Genomic DNA, 22404 nt, shown 5'->3' on the forward strand with positions numbered 1-22404 from the left:
GATGATGATTTCTGTATGCTTGCTATAAATTGCCTTTATTATGTTGAGGTATGCCCTTTATATACCTAGTTTCCTCAAGACTTTTATCATGAGAAGCTGTTGGATCCTTTCTGCATCTAGAGAGATGAACATGTTTTTTTTTCCCTTTAACTATGGACTGCATTTATTGATTTTCATATGTTGAACCACACCTGAGTCTGCAAGATGAAGCCAACTTGATCATGGTGGTTAATCTTTTTGATGTGTTCTTGAATATATTTGCAATTTTTTTACATCAGTAGTTTTATTACAATACACATTGATACACATAGTAGAGATGGAATGTTCTGGCATTTCTGAACGTTCTATGGAAAGCAAATGTAGCCATCCAGGCAGTAGTCATTCATACTTTTCCAAACAACAAAAAAGAAGCTTTTATATGTGATAACTCATAAAGGCAAAGTCTTATTATTGTCCAGGAAACTCTGGTTTAAGAAAACAGCTGTTGTCAACTGAGCTGAGAAGGAAAGATTTCCTGGATTATTTTGAAGTCCTCTCACTGCCTCTCACTCCAACAACCTGAGTGACCCTTATGATATGTTGGGAGACTGTGTGTTTGGAGACTACATGGGATGTGCTTATAAGACCAATGATTATAACATCACCATAATTGAAAGGAAAGGATAAACTGGAAAAAAAAGTATGTCCTACACAATGCTCCTTTCACATGACTCACTTAAAGGTTGTAATTACCATACCATCTTTATTAGAGATCATTGGCAAAGCTTGCTTTTATATCTGCAAAAGGACTCTGCCTTCACATGAGCTCAGAGGCAAACTACCTATGGCATGAAAAGTTGCTGACCCTGGGGAGGCAGGCACCAGCTTACCTGGAGTCACAGAGGCACTGTTTTGTGTTCTCCTTGTAAAAGATGGGAGGAATCTTGCCGATTTCCCCCTCAGTAGTCATTATAGCAGTTGGGCGTTTAAATCTCTTTAGTGCCCAAATGTACAAAAGCACTCTAAGGGAAAAAAATCACAATGGCATTTTGAACAAATATGCTACATACTATATAACTTAGGGACAACAGAGAGAGAAGCCCAAGCACAGCCCTAGTATTCCATATTAAAAAAAGCACTGTAGGAGAAAACTGTTTATAAACATTGAAACTTAATTGTATATAAATACATCTTTGCTATGTCAGATAGAGATTCTGCCAGATACTCAGTCTGCTAGGTAGCTCATTTGGGTTTTCACTGTTAGCTGTAGAAGTAGAAGAATATACACTGTTGCATTTCCTTATACATAAATGTTTACATAACTTAGATCATGAAACTTTGTTTTGATTACATTCACTTAAAACCTGTGTCTCTAAAAACAAATACATGAAGCTGCTAATAACAAATTCTGAGTTCCTTCCCGGGCCACTCAGAAGTTTCTTAACAATGGCAGGGAACCATTAGCTGCCCTTTAAGCCTTCTGTCTGCAGTAAAAACTGAAACGCAGGCACATTACTGAAATAGCATCCCCACGCACAGGAGCAGCTGTGGCTCTGGGAGCAATGTCTTCATTTCCTCTGTGTTCATTCTCTGCAATGTCTCTGCATCTGTCCCCCGACGGGCTGGCATTTCCCAGCGACAACACCTTCTTCAGTTGACATTACTTTCTAACCTAAGCAGTCAGCTGTCATGGCCTTTGAGCTTTGTTGGAAGAACTAACACCATTTGTGTTTGATATTACTCCCAGAGATTGCAGTGAGTGGTGTGTAATGATCCCACTGAGATAAAGCCCTGGAATTTGAAGGAAGCAGAGTTCCCAGGAGAACAGCACATAAAGGACCTGGGGCTCCATCTCTAAGTGCCATGAAGTAACTCAAAACCATTGCCAGGATGAGAACCTGGGACATCTGACACTGTGATTGAAATAGGTAAAACATTCAGAATAGTTTCTAAAGAAAGGATGCAATTCACAAAAAGATGGAATGTTACTGTTTAACTTTTAATTCCCCCCCTCAAAAAAAAATTTCTTCAAGTGGGATAGCCAAACCCAACTGTTTAATACAGCACAATACTTGGCCTTGTCATTGTTTGTAGTATACAAAATTCAGAAATATAGGAAATCCATGATAACTGACAGCAAGAACTTGTAATGCTACTGCCTAGTATTTTTTAAAAAGGAAAACTTAAAATCTAACATCGAAGAAGCTCAATGTTTTTTTGTGCTGACAGTTCCAGATTTCGAGGTATGAATCAAAGGTAAATTATTCATTCACATATAAATAAGGTCTTTTCATCACTGACATCAGTCTCATTTAAATCTTTGGATATTTCAATCTTCAGAATCCTCAAGGTAAGGCTGAATTTATCAGATATAAGTAAAATATTTAGGTCCATGATGAACTGTAGTATTGAGAAACCAAATGTATCAAATATATACAGACTGGCTACATGCCTTCCCTTTAAAAAAAAAAAAGGTCCAACATGTTCCAGAATCAAGCCACACTTATTTTTTTAATTACCCTAGCTGCAAAACTGAGACCACAGTGTTCTTCTCACTCATCTCTCCTCTTGAGCTTATACTGACAGGTGTGGGGGGATGGCGTGAGCTCTGTGTCACAGCCCAGGCTTTTTCACTTTTGCGTCTATTCTTGGGCCACTGTGGCTTTTCTGTCAATGTATTTAAACAGCATCCTCTTAGTGACAGCTTTCGAGATGCTATTGCAGGCACAGCCATGGCCATGTTGTAAGCCTTCAGAAAAGGGTTTTCTGCCCTCCGTCTCATGAAGACCTAGCTGCTGTTCTCAAATCTGCATTCTGTTCCTTGGTGGTCATACTGTTTTAGTTCTTTAGTCACCTTGGCTGGCACAAAGGGTCTTTCATAACTGCCAACAGAGAAGGCTAACACTCCAAGGAAGCAACCCTTCTTATCCTGTCCTCTTAAGGAGAAATCTGCAAAGTTCAGGCTGGGAGGTTTCCATTCCCAAACTGCACCAGATTGGCCAGGCTTATGTTTTCTGATAGGCTGAAAAGTAAGCCCACCCATTTCACAAGTGACTTCTTCAGCAAAATTTCCTTCCAGGAACTTTCTTGAGATATTGGTGTCAAAAACTGTTTTATTTCTGGCACTAAATGGTTGCTGTTCTTTGACCATGGGCCCTGTCTTCATTTTTTTCTTGTTAAAGATTTATGATTTTGTGTAAAATACACTGCAGATGAATATTAAATCAACAATCTCCAACTGATTGTGCATTGAATTCAGTTATGTCGTGTATATCAAATATCTTTGAACACCCTGTCTCTTTACTCTGTTGATGATCATTTCCCCATCCAAAGGGATGTTTGAGTAATGCATACACAGATCTTTTCAAAATGATGGAAATTCCATATTTGAAATGTGACACACTAAGTTGTCTCTGCCAACCACAAATAATTCATTTGTGCCATCAGTCAAGTGTACATGTGTACATCATGTAATGAGTACCATCTGCATTCCAGCTCACTTTACATGGCTTCTACTCTAGGTCTAATATTTTGTTTGTCCATGGAAACAGGCTGTGCTTGGGGAGCCCAGACTCTTCCCTTCCACAGAACTCATGACAATCCTTCTGACCCTCTCCTAACATTTGTTGAAATATTACTTGAGCTTCACCTTTAACAGTTGTCCTCCAAGAAAATAGCACCTGATTTTAACAATTTTTTCTCCTTTTGCCAAAGGAAGCACTTGACCCAGGTTCTGATTCCCATTTGCAGTTTCCTCTTCATCTGCTTCACTGTCTTCAAGGTGCCAGTGTGTCAACAGAGGTGATGATGCTTCCTCAGTGTCACCACAGTGATGAGAAAGTTCCTTCAGTGAATCACCCTAGAGATGCCTGGTGATCTGGCTTGGGCAAACATAGTAACTGCTGCTTCAATACTCTAGTCCATTTTCTCCACTAAAAAGGGACATGTGGTGAAACTTGTGTGGTTGAAAGCACAGGTACAGGGAAACCTATACAGGAGTGGTCTTCTTTCATTAAACTGCTCACACAGGTGGATGAATGTCTCATTCATTCCTTCCATGTCCTCTACACTGAAGTTTGATGTATGTTGTTCCTTCTTTTTCTATGGCATTCTATCATAGATAGAACCTTGAAGTATTTGTCAGATCCACCAACAAGCCCATTTTAACTCTTAGACTTTTTAGATAATTTGAGATCTTACTGGGATGAAACTAATTTTCTTCAGCAACTTATCTATCATATCTCACCCAGCATCTTCATCAGAGGTAAGAATCTTCCTGCTAGGGGCTGGCTGTGATCTGGCAGTTCAGCACCACAGATGGATCTTCATAAGCTGTATTTGTCTAACCCTAACCACAGGCATCTCCAAGTGGTCGTCCACTCAGGCCACACTGAACCCACCTACCGTAGGTCCTCAGCACCAGCCACTTGCTGAGCTCTTCAGTGGTGTGCCACTTTCATCCAGGTTCAATTCTGCTGCTCTCCGTTTGCAAGTATTTTATTGGAAATTTTTACACCTATGTTCATAAGGAAGAGTAGTCTATAATTTTCTTTTATGAGTCTTTGTGTGGTTTTGATATCAAGTAATAGTGGCTTCATAAAAAGAATTTGGAAATGTTCCTTCAGTTTATATTTTGTGGAATAATTTGAAGAATATTAGTGTTAGTTCTTTGAAGCGCTGTAGAATTCTACATGGAGTCACTTGACCCTGGGCTTTTCTTTTTTAATTACGGCCTCTATTTCGTTAGGGGTTATGTGTCTGTTTAAATTTTTTATTTAATCTTGGTTTAACTTTGATTGATTATATTTATCAAGGAATTCATCCATTTCTTTAGGTTTGGTGAAATACAGATTTTAAAAGTATGTCCTTATGATTCTGTGACTTCCCTTGGTGTCTGTTATAGTTTTTCTATTTTCATCTCCACTTTTATAAATTTGGATAATCTTTCTCTGTCTTTTAGTTAATTTAACTAAAGGTTTGTAAATCTTATCAGTTTTCTCAAAAAGCCAATTCTTTATTTCATTGATTCTTTATTTGTTTGTTTATTTGTATGTCATTGATCTCAGCCTTGAATTTGATTATTTCTTCTGACCTAGTATTTGGGGGTATTGTTTCTTCTTTTTTTTCTATACCTTTCAAGTGTTTGTTATTAATGGGAGGTCTCTCATTAATGTAGGCTCTTCATGCTATGAACTTGCCTCTTAGAACAGCCTTGTATCTCATAGGTTTGGATATATTGTGTTTTTATTTTCATTCAATTCTAAAAAGCTTTTTATTCCCTTCTTGATTTCTGTCTTAATTCAGTTTTTGCTCATTTTTGTCCAACTTCCATGAGTTTGTACACTTTCTGCTGTTTCTATTGTTGTTGCTATCCAGCTTTAATCCATGATGCTCAGGTAAGATACAGGGAATTATTTCAATTTTCCTATACCTATTGAGACTTACTTTGCATCCTAATATGTGATCAATTTTAGACAAAGTTCCATGGGCTGCTGAGAAGAAAGTATATTCTATTGTGTTTGGGTGGAATGTTCTATAGATGTCTGTTAGATCCATTTGATTTATGACGTTCTTTAACTCAACAATTTCTTTATTTAGTCTTTGTCAGAATAGCCTCCCTATTGATGAGAGTTTGGCATTGAAGCCATCCACTATCACTGTGTTAGACTCATTCATGTGATTTTAGCTGTAGTAGTGTTTCTGTCACAAAATAGAGTGCCCTTGTGTTTGGCACATAAATGTTTAGAATTGCAATGTCCTCTTGGTAGATGTTTCTTTAATGAGTATGTAGTGTTCTTTATCTCTATGACCAATTTTGGTTTGAATCCTAGTTTTTCCAGTGTTAAAATAGGTATGCCTCATTGTTTCTTGGTTTCATTTGCTTCGTGTACCTTTTTCTATCCTTTTATCCTAAGGTGATGTCTGTGCTTCATGGTGATGTATGTTTCTTGGATGCAACAGAAAGATGGATCTTAGTCTGTGTCTTTTTATTGATTTAATTGAGGCCATTAATATTAAGAGTTATTATTGGGCAGTGTTTACTAATTCCTGATATTTTGTTCTTATGGTATGTTTTTCATCATCTTTTTATTAACTTTTCTGGGATTATTTATTCCTCCTGTCTTCTTGGGTGTAGTTAGCCTTCTCTTCATACTAAAGTTTTCCTTCTAGAGCTGGATTGGTGGACAGAATTGGCTTATAATTTATATTTTTCGTGAAATGTTTTTCTTTCTCTGATGATTGTGATTCATAGTTGTGATGGGTAGAGTGATCTAGACTAGCATATGTAGTGTCTCTAGCCTGTAGAGCATCCATTCAGGCCCTTCTGGCTTTCATAGTCTTTGTTGAAAAGTCCGGTGTTATTCTAAGGAGTCTGCCGTTATATGTGATGTGGTCTTTTCCCCTTGAAATTTTTGGTATGCTTTCTTTGTTGTGTACATTTAGTGTTTTGATTACTATGTGTCATGGGGAGTTTCTTTTCTGGTCCTATCTACTTGGTTTTCTGTATACCTCTTCTCCCCTAATAGGCATCTATTTCTTTAGATTAGAAACTTTTGTTCTATGATTTAGTAAAAAATATTTTCTGTGCTTTGACCTGGGTTTCTTTTCCTTACTGTCTACCTATCATTCATAAGCTTGATCTTTTCATGGTGTCCCAGATTTCCTGGATGGTTTGAGCCTGGACTTTTTTATATTTAACATTTTCTTTGACAGAGTTATCCATTTTTGCGACATTGTCTTCAAGACCTGAAATTCTCTCTTCTGTGTCTTTTAATTTGCTACTGAGGCTTACCTATGAGCTTTTTCTTTAGCTTCCTGGGTTTTTCATTTCTAGTTTTATTTCAGTTTGGCTTTTCTTTAGAGATTCTATTTCTTTGTTAAATTCTATTTTCATGACTTGAGTTGTTTTTATTCTTTTATTCAACAGCTTGTGTTTTCAGTCTTCACTAGGGCATTCATTCATATTAATTATGAACATAATCATAATTGCTATTTTGAAGTCCTTTTCTTGTGCTTTTGATAAATTGCTTTTCTCATGGCCTATTACAATAAATTTTCTGGATTCTAGAGGAGATGCTGGGATCTAGACAACTAGAGTTATGATGTTTGAGGTGATTCTTGTTGTAGATGTCTCGTCTCTCCTTTGTTGGGTGCATGATCCATTATTTTGTTACTGCTGCCCTAATCTGGATCCTAGCCATGTTTGGGGGCTTTGGTTCCCTGGCAGGAAGTGGTTCTGGAGGCCAGCAAGGAGTCACAAAAGAATAGAGATAGGCTAGAAGGGAAAGCTGAAGGGGGTTTTGCAGAAGCCTAAACATGATACTTTTAAGACAAAAACTTTAGCTCCTGATGCCCATAGGCTGACAACCATCTCAAAGTGCAAATGCATTTAGCCCATCTCTAAACACAACCACTCCAAAGTGTTAATAGTCCCAATACTGGTACCCAAAGTCTCTTCTGAGATTCAAGGACATCTCTGAACTCTAAGCTCCCATGAAGCAAAAATAACAAGATATATACATCTAATATACTATGGTTAGACTACAAACTCCCACACCCAAAGAGAGAAACAGGAATGTACCTGGGAGATCATGCCAAAGCAAGGCTGAAACCCAGAAGAGCAAACACCAAACCCTAGGCTTCACCTCTACAGCTTTATACAATGGCCTTTAGGGAGTCTCCTTTCAGAAAACCAGAGCCTGCTACCAATGCCTGGCCTCAGTGCTTTCTGAAATCTTAGTACAAGGGCATCCATGACCCTTTTACTCTTGCATTTTGCATTCCTGGAAAACCAGTACCCTGTGAGCAGTGCTGCAGAGTTCTGCAGGCAGCCTGATATTCCCCTCCTACCATAGTTCCAATGGTCTCTGTGTATCTTGGAAGATGAATCTGATAAAATAGTTCCCTGGAGGTTGGTTTCTAGCCGAGAATTCCTTCAGTTGTGGCACTCTTTAATTCCTAATGAATTTGTCCCACAAGTTGGAACCTTCAGTGGTTGGCATATTACTCCTAAAGAACCTTTCCTATTGCCCCAGTATGAAGTTCAGGGCTTCTTCTTAATTGCACTAATCTCTTTAATAATTACAGCTGCTTTCTCTGGACCCTCCTTGTAAGCAACTTTAAACTCACTTATCCTCCTTCCTCAACAAACTGAACATTTTTATATCTTTCTGCATTTTTTTTTCCTGTTCACTCTCATTGTAATCCTAGATAAAAGCAGTCAACAGTAACTATGACACAGCCTAAGGACTATGCTGTCTTGAAATTTCCTCTGCCACACAAATCCATTATTAGTTCTGAATTCAGATACTTACAAATTCTCAGGACAAAGGTGAAGTGAGCAAAATCTTCTCTGTAAGATGAGGAGGAGGAGCAATACCTGTACCAACAATTACCTTACACTCTCTTAAGTGCTAAGTTATACACACATATTTCTTAGCCTGGTGAATAGATAGATGAGAGATAGAGAGATTGATGATAGACAGTCAGACAGATGTGTTACAAGTGCTCCTCTACTTACAATAGGATTATTTTCCCTTCACAGCTTTAATATATTCTAAGTCAAAAAGTCAAAAATGCATATATTACACCTAATATACCAGATACCATAATACAACAGTAGGATACTTTGTACTGGATTGCTTGTTCCCCTCAGTGATCCCATGGCAGGAGGCGCATTCACTGATTCATCATGGCATCAGGAAAGAAGGTCCTGTGGCACTTTAATAAAGTCAAAATGTAGTAAGTCAAACCACAAGTTGCGCAGCATCTATACGCCACCAAAATACCTTATTTAACACAAAGTTGGATGTGGCAGGACAGAGTCAATTCTATGAATCTTATATAAAAAAACTGGATTATGAAGTACTTGAAGTTGGAGATAGAAGTGGAGATAAGCTAGTTATGTCCTGTAGATTTGTGTTTTTAAAGAGTAAATGTTTCCACATTGTGGAAAACAAATTTGAAGAGTAAGGGTGGAAACTGTAGAGTAGCTCTGAAACACCTGATAAACCAAAGTCATGGTTTAAAGGCAGTGTCAAGGAGAGAAAGGCCCTGATTTCAGGGAAATACGTTGGAAATGAGCATTCTTGGTGTCACCAAACACACTGACCAAAGAGAAAGTGACTTAGCAAGGCAATCTCTTTTTGAGAAAACAGTATCCACAGAACCCAAACCAGGCTAGCAAGCATGTGCGGCCAAAATGGACTCTGTATTTTATTCCTGATGAAGGTGATGACTTTGTCCTCATCCTGCTTGGAGGAGGTCAATTTCACAAGCTGGCTAATTGTTGAAAAGTGGGAGAAGGAGGAGGAGGAGGAGGAAGAGGAGGAGAAGGAGGAGGAGGAGGAGGAGAAGGAGGAGGAGGAGGAGGAGGAGGAGGAGGAGGAGGAGGAGGAGAAGAAGAAGAAGAAGAAGAAGAAGAAGAAGAAGAAGAAGAAGAAGAAGAAGAAGAAGAAGAAGAAGAAGAAGAAGAAGAAGAAGAAGAAGAAGAAGGACTCTTATTGAGCTAACTATCTTGGATGGGAAAAAATGTTTCTCACACACACCATGAGCGAAGTTTTAGATAATTGGTTAAATGACTACTGAAATGAAAGAGGATTTAAAACATGGAATAGAGTCAACACTTCTAATTTTACAATTTAGTTAACTGATATTATTAACTCTGATAATATTGTGAAGAAAATGACAATGATTAAGAGTACAACAAAGGAGGAGGAGCCAAGAGGGGGAGGAGAAGCAAGAGGAGGAGCAGGAGGAGAAGAAATTTAAAATAAAATATTAAAGTCACTTTAGCTGTTCATAATTTAAACTTAAATATACAGAATTTATAGTTCCTGCGATTAATCCCTCCATCATAGTCAAATGATCACATTTGCTAGCAGAATTTCTAGTAGCTTGGCTAGCAAAATTTCGAGGGACATCAAAACAGACAGAGAGTCTCCATTATGTGTGCTAAGACATTATTAGCCCATACAGATGTTAGCATATATCATGTAACAGATTTTTCTTGGGAAGACAAGGCACACATACATCTACTCATCCTAGAAAAGGAGCCATGGCAAAGACTGCACAAATGATCAACTTGGTGAACCAGTGAGTTTTTATTGAGATGACTAACGAGAGCTACTACTAAGGTAGTCTTTCCACTGTTGCACCAATGGACATATTTTGCTAGGCGGATCTTTATTGTAGCTCACGGGGCTCATAACTGGGTAAGAGTGATGATTACTTTTCTCTTCTGGTAGCATGCATAGCACCTTCCAGCACTCAGAGCTAGTCAAGAGGAATGATGCTTCCAGGTTAGTGCCACCTTGATTTCTCCATCATCTACGACTTAAATAGATGGTGTCTTCAGCAATAGGGTCTTACCATCGAGTTCACAATGGTAACCAAGAGCAAATGCCAATTGCCTGTACTATTTGGGAGTCTAGAGGACCTCACTGAATAACTGAAATAAAGGTAATCGGACTTTTTAATCTGTTAACCTGTGTTATATATTAAAGGCACTATTGTCACATTATAAGGTAACTCTATTTAAGTTCCGTGTGTGTGTGTGTGTGTGTGTGTGTGTGTGTGTGTGTGTGTGTGTGTATTTATATTTTAGGAAATTGCTACAGTAGTAATTTTTCCTATGGTGTTTTTCAGAAAGTCTTTGGAGTTAATTATGCCTCCCAGTTCAATAGTCCCTCCTTTACCCTGACCTTCCATACCCCACTGGAATTTAACCCTTCCTGTTCCATTATTCACTTTTTCTCTTTATATCACTGTATTCAATCTTCCCTCTGTTGAAAACCTCCCCTCCCTATGGCCCCTTATTAGTTTCCTGACCTCTATGTGTATTTCAAATTAGACACACACATCTAAAAACTCAAATCTAATATCCACAAATAAGAGAATGTGTGATATTGGCCTTCCTGGGTCTGGGTTATTATCTCACTCACAGTGATAATTTCCAACTCCATACATTTACATGTGAATTTCATAATTTCATTTTCCTTAAGATCTAAAGAATGTTCCCTTGTGTAAATGTACCACATTATCATTATTTGTCCATCAGTTGATGGACTTCTAAGCTGTTTCCATTTATTAGCTATTGTGACCAGAACAGCAGTGAACATGGATGAGCAGGTATCTCTACAGTAGGACAGGGAGTCCTTTGGGTGTATGCCAGTGAGTGGTATAGCTGGAAAATGAGGTAGACCTATGTCTAGCTTTCTGAGAAACTCTTTAACTCCCCTCAGCAACAGTGGTTTGGTAGTCATGAACTACCTTAGTTAGTGCTTGTCTCAAAATGCCCTATTTCTCCAGTAATTTTAACAGATAGCTTTGCTGGATATAGCAGTCTTGGTTTGCAATTCTTTACATTCAGAACTTAAAATATATCATTATATGCAGTCCTGAATCGGGGTGGGGGGCATCTGGTGATATATCTGATGCTATTCTGGTGTTTCTCCCTTGGTAAATGAGTTATTTTTTCTGTTGTGACTTTGTATTTTTGACATCTTGACTATAATATATTGTAAATAAGTTCTTCTCTGGTCATGTCAGTTTGTGACTCTAAGTATCTATTGTATTTCAATGATCATTTATTTCTTTAGACTTGGATTTTTTTTTTTACCTCCCATAGTTTTACTGGTTAAATTTTGTATCTTGTAGTATTTATCTCAACTCATTCATCTATCCTTGAAATTCACTTGTGGTCTTTTGAGTACATTCCAGAGTTCTTAGGTATTGGAACCATACTCACTTCTTTTTCCCCTGTTCATATTCAGATGCAGTATTCCATCGGCTTCCACCACTGATAGTCTTTCTTCTGCTGGATCATGTCTATTGAAGATCCTTCCCCCTTTTTATTTGATTCATTTTGGGTTTCTCATTTCCAACATTTCCTTCTATGCTTTTTAAAATTTAGGTTCCCCAGAGGAGCAGTGGATCTGGGGGAGAGGGGAGGGGGGGACTGAAGAGGAGAAGGAGGGGAGGACTGCAATTGGGATGCATTATATGAGAGAAGAATTAATTAATTTAGGTTTCTTGGCTGAATTTCTCTACCACTTAGCTGACCTTTGACCCTGTATACTAACCTTCTTCTCCATTTTTACTGACTTTCTCCTCTGTTGCCGAATTCCTCTCTAGATCCTGGATTGAGTTCCTTACTCTGTTTGTTTGTTTCCTGCTTTAGGTCATTGATCATTTTTGGCAACAAACTTTGAAGATCCTCATGTGGCATTTTGCCACTTCCACTGTCTTTGAAATCAGCAGTTGAGATGTTGTCTCTTAAAGCAGCCATGTTGCCTTGCCTTAAATGTTTCTTGTTTCTATACTAGAATTTGCACAGCTTTTGAATTGGATATCTCTTCTAGTTTTATTTGGGAAGTTTCTTAGTGAGTAGCCCACTCATGAGAGTTCAACTTTGGGTAATCACTCAAGGAGAAAATAAAAACAGACTTTTGTGATAACAACGATACCAAATGCGTGTAATATGTAGAAATATACTTAAAATAAATCAAGACCCACTGATATACCATTAATTACCATAAATCAGAAATGTCAACTAATGAAGAGTTAAGCAAATGTTGAGTAAATGAAGGAAAAATATATGGAGGAGCTAAAAATACAGAGAAGAAAATGGTTTAAATGAATAAAATGAAAACTAACAAGAGACATGGAGAAGAATGGTATGATGGAGAGGAGGGAAAAAAGCAAGATATTAGGAAAAAGTAAGACTGAAAAAAGAAATACTGCAAAAAAGATTTTCATTATAATAAAAAAATTACCAAAATTGGATGAATGTAAGAAAATGATTATTACAAAATCAAAGCATAAAATCATGTTTAAAAGAAAAATAAAGTCAAAATATTACTAAACATGCCATAGGGAGAAAATGGGGAAACCTGAAGGGCCAAAAAAGAAAAATAGAAAAAAAAAAGGTTGTTCAATGATGAAAAGTTATACAGCAAAATTTGATAAAAGCATGAAGAATAAAAATAAAATATGATAAAGTATGAAATTATCAAAGAATCAACTTTAAAAATCAAAAATACTACTATAAGGTGTGTAAAAAGGAGGAACATAAGGGGCACACACAAAAAAAGAAGTGTTGAAGTGGCCTCATTCTGGGTCCTAGAAAACTGAAGCCTGTCAGTTATATGCAGAGAAGGGATACCATCTGGACTCATGCATTCCTATCTTCCTGAAGATTTATGCTTCTGCATAGCCTGAACTAGACACATGTCCAATACCTATCAGAGCTGATTTTACTTTTTTTCCTTCTCTGTATATCTCAAGCTACTGCTGAAGACATTTCCTCTGTAGTCTGTAAGCGGAGTAGTTTCTCTCAGTCCTCTGAGTCTCCCAGGTATTACCTGGGTGGCTAATGTGCTAGCCAGTGAGTGTCTCTTAAGTATGTTGGGAATATTAGAAGTCACCATGTCACTGTGATTTCTATAAGTGAACCTTTCTAACTTACTAAGCATTAATCACAATCACCCTGCTGGGGATAGGGGATGTGGCCGTGTATGTCAAGTAATCTGTTGGAATTTTAGAGTTTTTTAATTATGCAGCAGTGAACTTCATGGAACATATGCGACTCTGGAGTTTGATCTACCTGCTGACCTCGGACTCCAGGCTATCAAACTCCAGAGTTATTCTCAGTTAATGAACTCTACTCCCAAGCACTGAGGTTGATCTTTCTTTCTCTGTATGCTTCAGTTCTTGGGCCAAGCCTTCAGCTTCTTTCGGTTTTTGAACAGGTGTTTGGCCTTCTCTCATTCCACGACCGACTCCCAGAGATTTTTCTCATCCTGAGGGTGTGGCAGATTAAATACATCCCTGAATTGTGGTTGTTTCTGTTCACTGTTATCAGACCCCAGGGTAGGCTCCTTCTGAGAGCTGTGAAATGCTGTCCTTCAGACATGACTTGTCTATTACACATAAACTCACAGCCGCTCTTGTTAACTGCCCAAGACCTGCATAAGATAAGCTGACTAGAAATTCCAGAGTGGAGATGGGATATATTCCTAAAGCCTCACCACCTACCTGAGCAGCTATTGGTGGTTGATGATTGCAATGGGAAGAAGCAACACTTTTCTTTGAGGTGTTGCCCCTGGCAGGATGCCAATGAGCCAGTGCATAGCCCCACAGCTATGTGCATATGGACTCAGTAGCTTTGTATATACATATATAACAATTAATGAAAAAAGAGGCCATGGACTTGAAAGAAAGCAGGGGGTACATGAGAGAGTTTGGAGGGAGGAGAAAGGGAAGGGGGAAATGATGCAATTATATTGAAGTCCTCTTATTTTTTCTTTTTGAAATTATGAGCTAGAAAGGGAGATAGGCTACAAGGAGGAAGTATGGGCCAGCTATGATTAAGATGCACTGTATACATTTATGAAACTTTCAAAGTATAAAAATGAAAGTGTAACAACAATACAAAGATGGAAACGAGCCACAGCCCTGTGATGAACTCGCCTGCAGTGCTGACCCGTTCCACCAGAAAAGTCACTGTGTCACAAGAGTCACAGTCCTCTGCTGAACTGGCCTGTGGTGGTGACCTGCGCCACCAGAAAAGTCACTGTGTCAACAAGAGCCACATCTGGACTTGAGGCTTGTCCTATGGTAAGGATTGCCAATATCTTCTCATCAGAGTAACTGGATTGCCTTTTCGACAAGGTTTTTTTCTTCCCCTCCCCCTATTCAGAAGCTGGAGCAAGGCTCGGCTTGGCTTCCTTCTCTTCACCACTTTTCTGTCCATCTGTCTTTTTCAACTCTTTGCTCTCTCTTTCTGTGAGCTTCTAAAGGTCTTCCTCATTTTCCTTGAGTACACTTTTTTCTTCTTCTGATACTTTTCCTTTATAATTCACACACTGATAGTTTCTAGTTCTCCATATTATCTAGAATTCAGTGAGCAGAATTTCCTTTAGCTTTGAACAGGAAAGACCATGTTGGACTTTGGGTAACCTTAACAAAACAGTTGTGCTGAATTCATTACTTTTTGTTTTCTTAACCTGTCCTTGTGCCTTGTGACAATTGAATTAACACAAAACTCATGAGTGTTACATGTCCTGTGCCCGTCAGTACTCAGGGGTCCTGTGTCCATCATTTTAACAAAGGATAGATGATTGAGGGAGCTCATATTTGGATGAAGTGGGTCTTTGTCTTACACAAAATGTCAGCAGCAAATGAATGCAGTGTTCAAGGAGCCAAGAGACCATAATCTGGATTCTCAAATTTGACCACTCCGGACTCACTGCCTCCAGACGCCTGTGAACCTCCAGCAGAATGGGTGTGGCTGCTGCCCTTCTTTATTTCTCACTCCATGAAAGTTCATCATAGGTTCACACGGGCCACAAGGAAGAGACTCATCATAGCCTGCATACCATTAATAAGCAAGCAGGACTAATGGTTACAGGGTTTATCATCATGGGCACAACCCTGTCTGTCAAACCAGATATTGTCCCTTGACTCAGGACCCGCTTGGGCAGAGGAAGGAAGTGGACATCCATTCACCTCTATTTCTTAATTCTGGAAACATAAATAAATGACTACAAACCATAAGTACGCATGGTAAACACTGGTAAACAATGCCAGATTAAATGTCATCTGGCATTGAAACATTGTTTGTGTGGGCGGGAGGAGGTCTATTGGAACTGGCTTGTTTAATTTATTTTCTGTGGCTGTAGATCTATGTCTTTCACTGACCTTTGTTTCATGTCCTTGTTTGCTTTGTCTGATTCCATTCTGGGAAATAAGCTCGGTGAGAGAAAACAGCTTTGCTTTATAATATTGTTTCTTCCTTTTTGTGAGTTGATGTCCTGGTTTCGTTTCTGTCACTGTGATAAAATATTATGACAAAAACAGCTTGGGGGATAAAAGCTTTATTTGGCTTATGTTTCTAGGTTACAGTCCATTATTGCAGGAAAATCAAGGTGACAGGAAGTTAGACAGCTAGTTATATTACATCCACAGTCAAGAGCAGAGAGATATGAACTAACTGCTTAATGATCAGGTAGCTTCCTATACTGTTCTAGCATCCAGGATCCCCATCCAGGAACTTGTGCTGCCTACTTCAGGCTATATCTTCCACATTAATTAAGGCAATCGCTCATTGATACTGTCTCCACAAGTGATTCTAGGTTGTGTCAAATTGACAATTAACCTATAACAGTCAGGCTCTCACCAAGCAGCCCATTTTGGCCTTGAACCCATGTTTTCCCACCTCCGTCTCCCCAGGGCTGGGATTTCAGGCATGTGTCACCACATCAGATTTCTCATCTGTGGTTTTTTAAAGTCCTTGCAATATCAGTGGTAAGTGTGAATATCACTTTGGGATGTTTTACTCTGGGGTCCCCTCTGCGTTGTTACTTACTGAACAAGAGAAGGTTTGTTCCCACACCTCACAATGTATGAATTTCTCATCTATCTTCACATTTTATATTTTCTATTCTTCTTCTGGCTTTTAGCTCATTTACCTCTTCGTCTAATAAAATCTAGCTTTAGTAATCATTATCAAATCCATTCTCACCATGGGCAGCAGAAAATAGCTAAGTGACAAATATAATGTCAGTCTTGGACTTGATAGCGACTTTCTGCCGAAAATATAAACTCTACTTGAAGCTCTATCTGAATTCTGAGGTCCCACCATTCCTTTGTTCTTCTTATATCTTAGTTGTATGGAATGTAAAGATACAGTAGCTATGCACAATCATTATAAAAGTGCAATATACTCAGGAAATAGCTTTACATAGAGATAAATGTGATTTTGTCTTCTTGTGCTTAGAATTGAACCCAGGGCCTAGAATGTGTTTAGCAAGTACTTTTTCACTGACCTGTGTCCAAGGCCTTACTATTATTATTTTGATTTAAATCTCCTTGGTGGCTGGATATAATTGTATGGAAAATATAGAAAAGAGTAAGACTGGTGAAGTGCCTCAGTGGGGAAAGGCACCCCTCCCAAAGCCTGATGACCCGAGTTTGATCCTGAGTTCCATCACTGGGACCCACGTGATGGAAGGAAAGAATTGACTCTGGCAAGCTGTCCTCTGCCTCCACACATGACTGTGGCCTGCCTCCTCCAAGTAAATAAATAAATGTAAAAACCATAGAAATGCAATCAATGCTTGTTTTATGGATTTTTCTCCAAATCAAATGTATATTCTAGTCTTTCTTATGATTCACACATGTGAATACTTACTAGACATCTTTATGCCTTCTCCATTTCTTATCATCCTTCACCTCTCCTGCTCACATAGAGCTCCATGTCTTGCTGATTGACCTCCAAAATACTTCTCACAACTCTTTCTAGGAATTTTGCTCAAAAGAAAATTCTGCAAATTCTGCATTACCTTATTTAACTCGTAAAATTTGGTTTCAGTAATTTCCTAGTGAGAAAACCCCTAGAAATAGTGACATGGGATCATTTCCCTCTATTACTCTTCCTCATTTTCCCTATCTAGCCTTTCTGCCTTCTTACCTTCTGGAAAGAACTCTTAGCAAAGCTGTTAGTCAGCTTCCTGTTTCCATGACAACGTGCCTGAGATGAACAATTTAAAAGACTTTGTGTTTGTTTGGGCCTGTGATTTCAGATCACAATTCCTTGGCCCTGTTGCATTAAACCTACAACAAGGAAGTATATCACGGGGAGGCTGCATGAGGAATAAACTTCACAAGGAAGCCAAGAAGGATAACAGTACTCCTTCAAGAGGTATGCCCAAAATGTCTGAATTATCTTCCACTTGGTTCTACTTCCTCAAAACACCACCATCTCCAAATATTGTCACAAGATGAGGACCACACCTTTAATATACACCCTTTTGGGGAACATTCAGAAGCTTATCTCTAATTGTCAGATCTGTTAGAGACTCTGAGACCTCCCATTACCTAGTCTCAGAGGAGTCTGATGTCCAGTCTCTGCCTCCTTGCTCAAACACACTTTTTCACATGCTCTGATTCTTCTACCCTACTGCTGGTTCCGTCAGTTTACTTTGTCATTGGCTCTCATCTTTCAAGTCCCTGAATGATACATCAATTAAGATGCATCCCTTAGTTCCACCATAATCTGTACAAACTTTTTGGTGGTCTTGCCCACCTACATGCCTTAAATGTCATCTATATCCTTATTATTCTCACCTTAGCATGCATAACATGACCCTGTTCCCAGAGGTAATTCTCTTCAATATGATAGCCTATTCCATAGCTCCAGTTGGATATTTAAGAAACTTAAAAAACTTAACATGTGTGAAACATAATTCTGAACACCCCACACACACAGTGTTTACTACACTGCAAACTGTTGCACTATCTCCTCAGTTGCTCTGGTCTGAGAGAGTAGACTATCTTTGATACATCTTTCTCTCATGTCTCCTGTGCAGTACATCATCAACGTTCCTGGATGAATTATAAAAACACATCCTGAATCTGATTCCATCACTTTCACTTCTCCTACTAGTAAATCCACTCTCTTCTTCCATCTGAATAAAGTTTCTGAGCTTCATCTGTTTCCACTTTTGCCAAGCTCACCTCTCTCCATGTCCAAAGCACTCATTTTAACACATTGTCCAGTTCACTGTAGCTCTCACATGGACTTCCAGTGAATGGACTCTTGCCACATTTAGAAAGAATACAAAGTCTATCCCATAGCCTACTGTGCCCTGCATAACCTGTTTCCTAGGCATTTCTCAAAACTCCCACTATCCCTGAAGTATCCTGTCTCAGCCTCATTGACTTCAAAGAAACCATAAATATTCACCATAAATCACCTTGGTGATTGTACAGTTGTTCCCCAAAAGGCTCTCCATTTCATCTTTTTTGTTTGTGTTTGTTTGTTTGTTTTGTTTTTTCAAGACAGGGTTTCTCTGTGTACTTTTGGTGCCTGTCCTGGATCTTGTTCTGTAGACCAGGCTGGCCTCGAACTTACAGAGATCCGCCTGGCTCTGTCTCCTGAGTGCTGGGATTAAAGGCGTGCGCCACCACTGCCCGCCTCTCTCTTTCATCTTGATTTGGGTCAGGCATCATTCTCTTCAAAAGACTGGTGTATTCTGGGAACCCACTCTCTCTTCCCATTTCCTCGAGAAAAACCCACAACCAAAGTTCTAGGTGGAAGCTTAAAATTATGTTAGATGAAGTGGCATGCTATCCTTAGAGATTTGAGAAGTATTGAAAATGCTCTGACCTCTAGAGTGAAGAAGAAAGCCTGAGTGTTCACGGCCCTCACAGCCTTACGAGGGTGCAAATAACCTTTCACGAATTTCGAGATGAAAACTGCCTATGTGTCAACTAGAAACAACCACCTTTCCAAAAGCCTCCCCTAACTTCGTGCTCTATCCCAGGAGTTCTCAAGTGGCAACAGCTTTTCCCTGCCACTAGCAGAAGGTATTGGCAATGTCAGAATATAACAGGAGACAGTATGGGGAGTTGGTGCTCATTACATATAATGAGTTAAACAGATAATGTTGTTAAACATCCTACAGTATACAGGACTTCAAATGTCAGTAACACTGAGGTTGAGGAACCTGTTGTATTCCTTTCTAAAAAATTTAGTTCTAATTTTATTTTAATTGAATTTTATTAATTTGTTTTTAATGAAAATATAATTACATTATTTTCCCCCTCCCATTCCTCCCTCTAACCCTTCCCATATCACTCTCTTCCCTCCAATGACTTTGTTGCCCACCTCTCAAATCCATGGCCTCTTTTCTCTGGTTATTATTATTACACATAAACATATCAGTACAATCTGCTGAGTCTCTTTAATGTTGCTTGTAAATACAAGATTCCATTGGTATTGGATAAACAATTAGGGGTATCATCCCTGGAGAAGACAAATTCTCCCTCTTAGCAGTCCTTTGTTGCCTGTGGTTCTTTATGTAGAGTTGGAGCTTCATGTGATTTCCCCCTTCCACATTAGCATGTCTTTTGGTGCAGTTCTTATTGGTCTTAAGCAACCATATTGTTGATATATCATGAGCATAGCTCCCCTGTCATTTCTAGGAGACACAATCTCATGATGGACTTCCTGGTCCTCTGGCTCTTACAAATCATTCCACCCCATCTTCTGTAATGTTCCCTAAGAACTGGGTTCAGAGGTTGTGTTGTAGATATATATGCTGGCGCTGGCTATCCTGTGACCACTGAATCTGCTTTTTGACCAATTGTGGTTTTCTAGAATGGTCTTCATCTATTGCAAATAGGAGCTTCTTTGATGAATTTTGCTGGCCTATTAAAGTGGTGGTAGTAGGTTCTCCTCTAAGACTCATAACCTCATTGGCCATGGGTAATTGGCTAAATTTCCAGTACTAGGCACGATTTCCTTTCTGTTGAGCAAGCCTTAAATCCAATTAGAGAGCTGTTTGTTACTGCCAAGATATGAGTGTCATTTTGCACATTTAGGAATGTCTTGAGGTTATGGGTCATTGTTATGGATCATAGGTGTCACAACTGAATAGAACTATTGACAGCTTCCTCCCGCCACTTTGGCAGCTTGCATAGCACCTTCTATCAAAGCTAGTTCTCAAGGAAGAGTCTTTTAGCTCAGACCCAACTGGAACCTTCCTAGTCTGGTGTCCAGAAGTATGTGGTATGCAAACAACAGTCTTGTATACAAAGTACAAACACCCATTTAAAAAACAGGCTATGGATCTTAACAGAGAGTTTTCTTTTTTAAAAAAATAATTTTTTTTATTGAGATTTTCTATTCATTTTACATACTAACCACAGATTCTCCTATCCTCCCTCCTCCTGCCCCCCAATCTTCCTCCCCAACTCACCCTCCATTCCCACCTCCTCCGAGACCAGCAGAGCCTGGTACATTCAGTTGAGGCAGGTCCAAGCCCCTCCTTCCTGCACCAAGGCTGCACAAAGTGTCTCACCATAGGCACTAGGTTCAAAAAAGCCAGCTCATGCACTCGGGACAAGTCCCAATCCCACTGTCTGGGGGCCCCCAATATAGTTCAAGCTAAACAACTGTCTCGCCAGTCCAGTACCACGGGGGCTTGTAGATGTAACCAACGGTCTTATAAAATAAGAAACACAGAGCCAATTCAGAGAAGAAAGCCAAGAGGTCAGAGCTAAGAGCCTCACCCTTCCTGATTCAGGGATCCTCTCCAGCCAAGAGAGCTCTCCAAAAAGGACCTACTTCCTGTGTGTCTGTCTTTAAAGTCTTCCTGTTCTGCCTTCTCATTGGTTGTAAACCCAAACATGTGACTGCCTCGTCACTGCCTGAATGTACCGCCCTCCAGGTCCTTAAAGGCGTGCGCCACCACCGCCATGCACTTGCTATGACTCTAATAGCTCTGACCCCCAGACAACTTTATTTATTAACATACAATTAAAATCACATTTCAGTACAAGTAAAATACCACCACAGGGGCTCCTCAGCTATTGGTCCACAGTTCATGCGTTTCCACTAGTTTGACTAGTAGTCTCTGTAGCTGTACTTTTTCCAGTCATGGTCTTGAATATATCTTGCTCATAGAATTCATCCTCTCTCATCGACTGGACTCTTGGAGCTCTGCCTGGGACCCGGCTGTGGATCTCTGCATCTGCTTCCATCAGTCACTGGATGAGGGTTCTATGATGACAGGTTATTCAGCTGTCCGATCACCAGAGTAGGCCAGCTCAGGCACCCTCTGGACTATTGCCAGTAGTCTATGGTGGAGTCATCCTTGTGGATTTTTGGGAGCCTCCCTAGCACTCTGTTTCTCCCTATCCCCATGGTGTAGGGACTTACTTGTAACCTCTTGGAGGCAACCAAGGAGAACAACATAGCTTATATTATTTTGAGAGTGTCTTGGACTCTTTTAACCAAAAGTTTAAAAGGGAGTTTTTCATTCTGGTGTTGATTTTTGTTCTTGTTCTTGTTGTTTGGTTTGGTTTGATTTTTTGTTTTGTTTTGTTTTGTTGTTGTTGTTGTTGTTGGCATTTTAGACAGTGAAATAACAAGTATTTACAGGCTTCTAATTAATCCTTGTTTATGACAGTGAAACAAAACTGGAGTCAAATGCTCAGCAACAACAGTAGACAACAGTCTCTCTCTGCTTGATTTCTGGCTTCTGCATCACACAATGTATTACAGATCCTCATGCTTGGAGCAGGGATCAGATGGCATGTGGGAATGCATAAGAGAATTAGATATTTTATATATAGTGGCCTATGAAGGGACTGACTCCTTCCAGTTGGGATTCCAAAGTAACTAATTTTCAGTGAGTTTGCTATGACTCTTCGAAGTCACAAGATGATCCAATCTGTAAGCATTATAAAACGTCAAAATGAATAGATTATATGATCATCTAGAATAAATACAAATATAAAGAACACTTCAAAGTAGGATTTGTAAAGAAGTTTATTCCTTTTGCCTGAAATAGCATGTGAGTAATGTATTATTGACTCTGCAACTAGAGGAAGACAGAGCTTCAGAGATGGATGATA

At 39.2% G+C, this 22404-nt stretch overlaps 1 protein-coding gene and 1 pseudogene across 7 annotated transcripts in view; one reads left to right on the top strand and one right to left on the bottom strand.

Annotated features, from left to right (window-relative positions):
- Hecw1 (HECT, C2 and WW domain containing E3 ubiquitin protein ligase 1) overlaps positions 1 to 22404 on the top strand; it is a 293914-nt gene that overhangs the window by 246765 nt on the left and 24745 nt on the right. The gene's annotated exons all lie outside the window — the stretch shown is intronic.
- LOC128104765 (mRNA-capping enzyme-like) lies at positions 2493 to 4213 on the bottom strand (annotated as a pseudogene).

Source organism: Peromyscus californicus, unplaced genomic scaffold (assembly GCF_007827085.1).
Source record: "Peromyscus californicus insignis strain IS unplaced genomic scaffold, ASM782708v3 Scaffold_8__1_contigs__length_139910024, whole genome shotgun sequence".
NCBI lineage: Eukaryota > Metazoa > Chordata > Mammalia > Rodentia > Cricetidae > Peromyscus > Peromyscus californicus.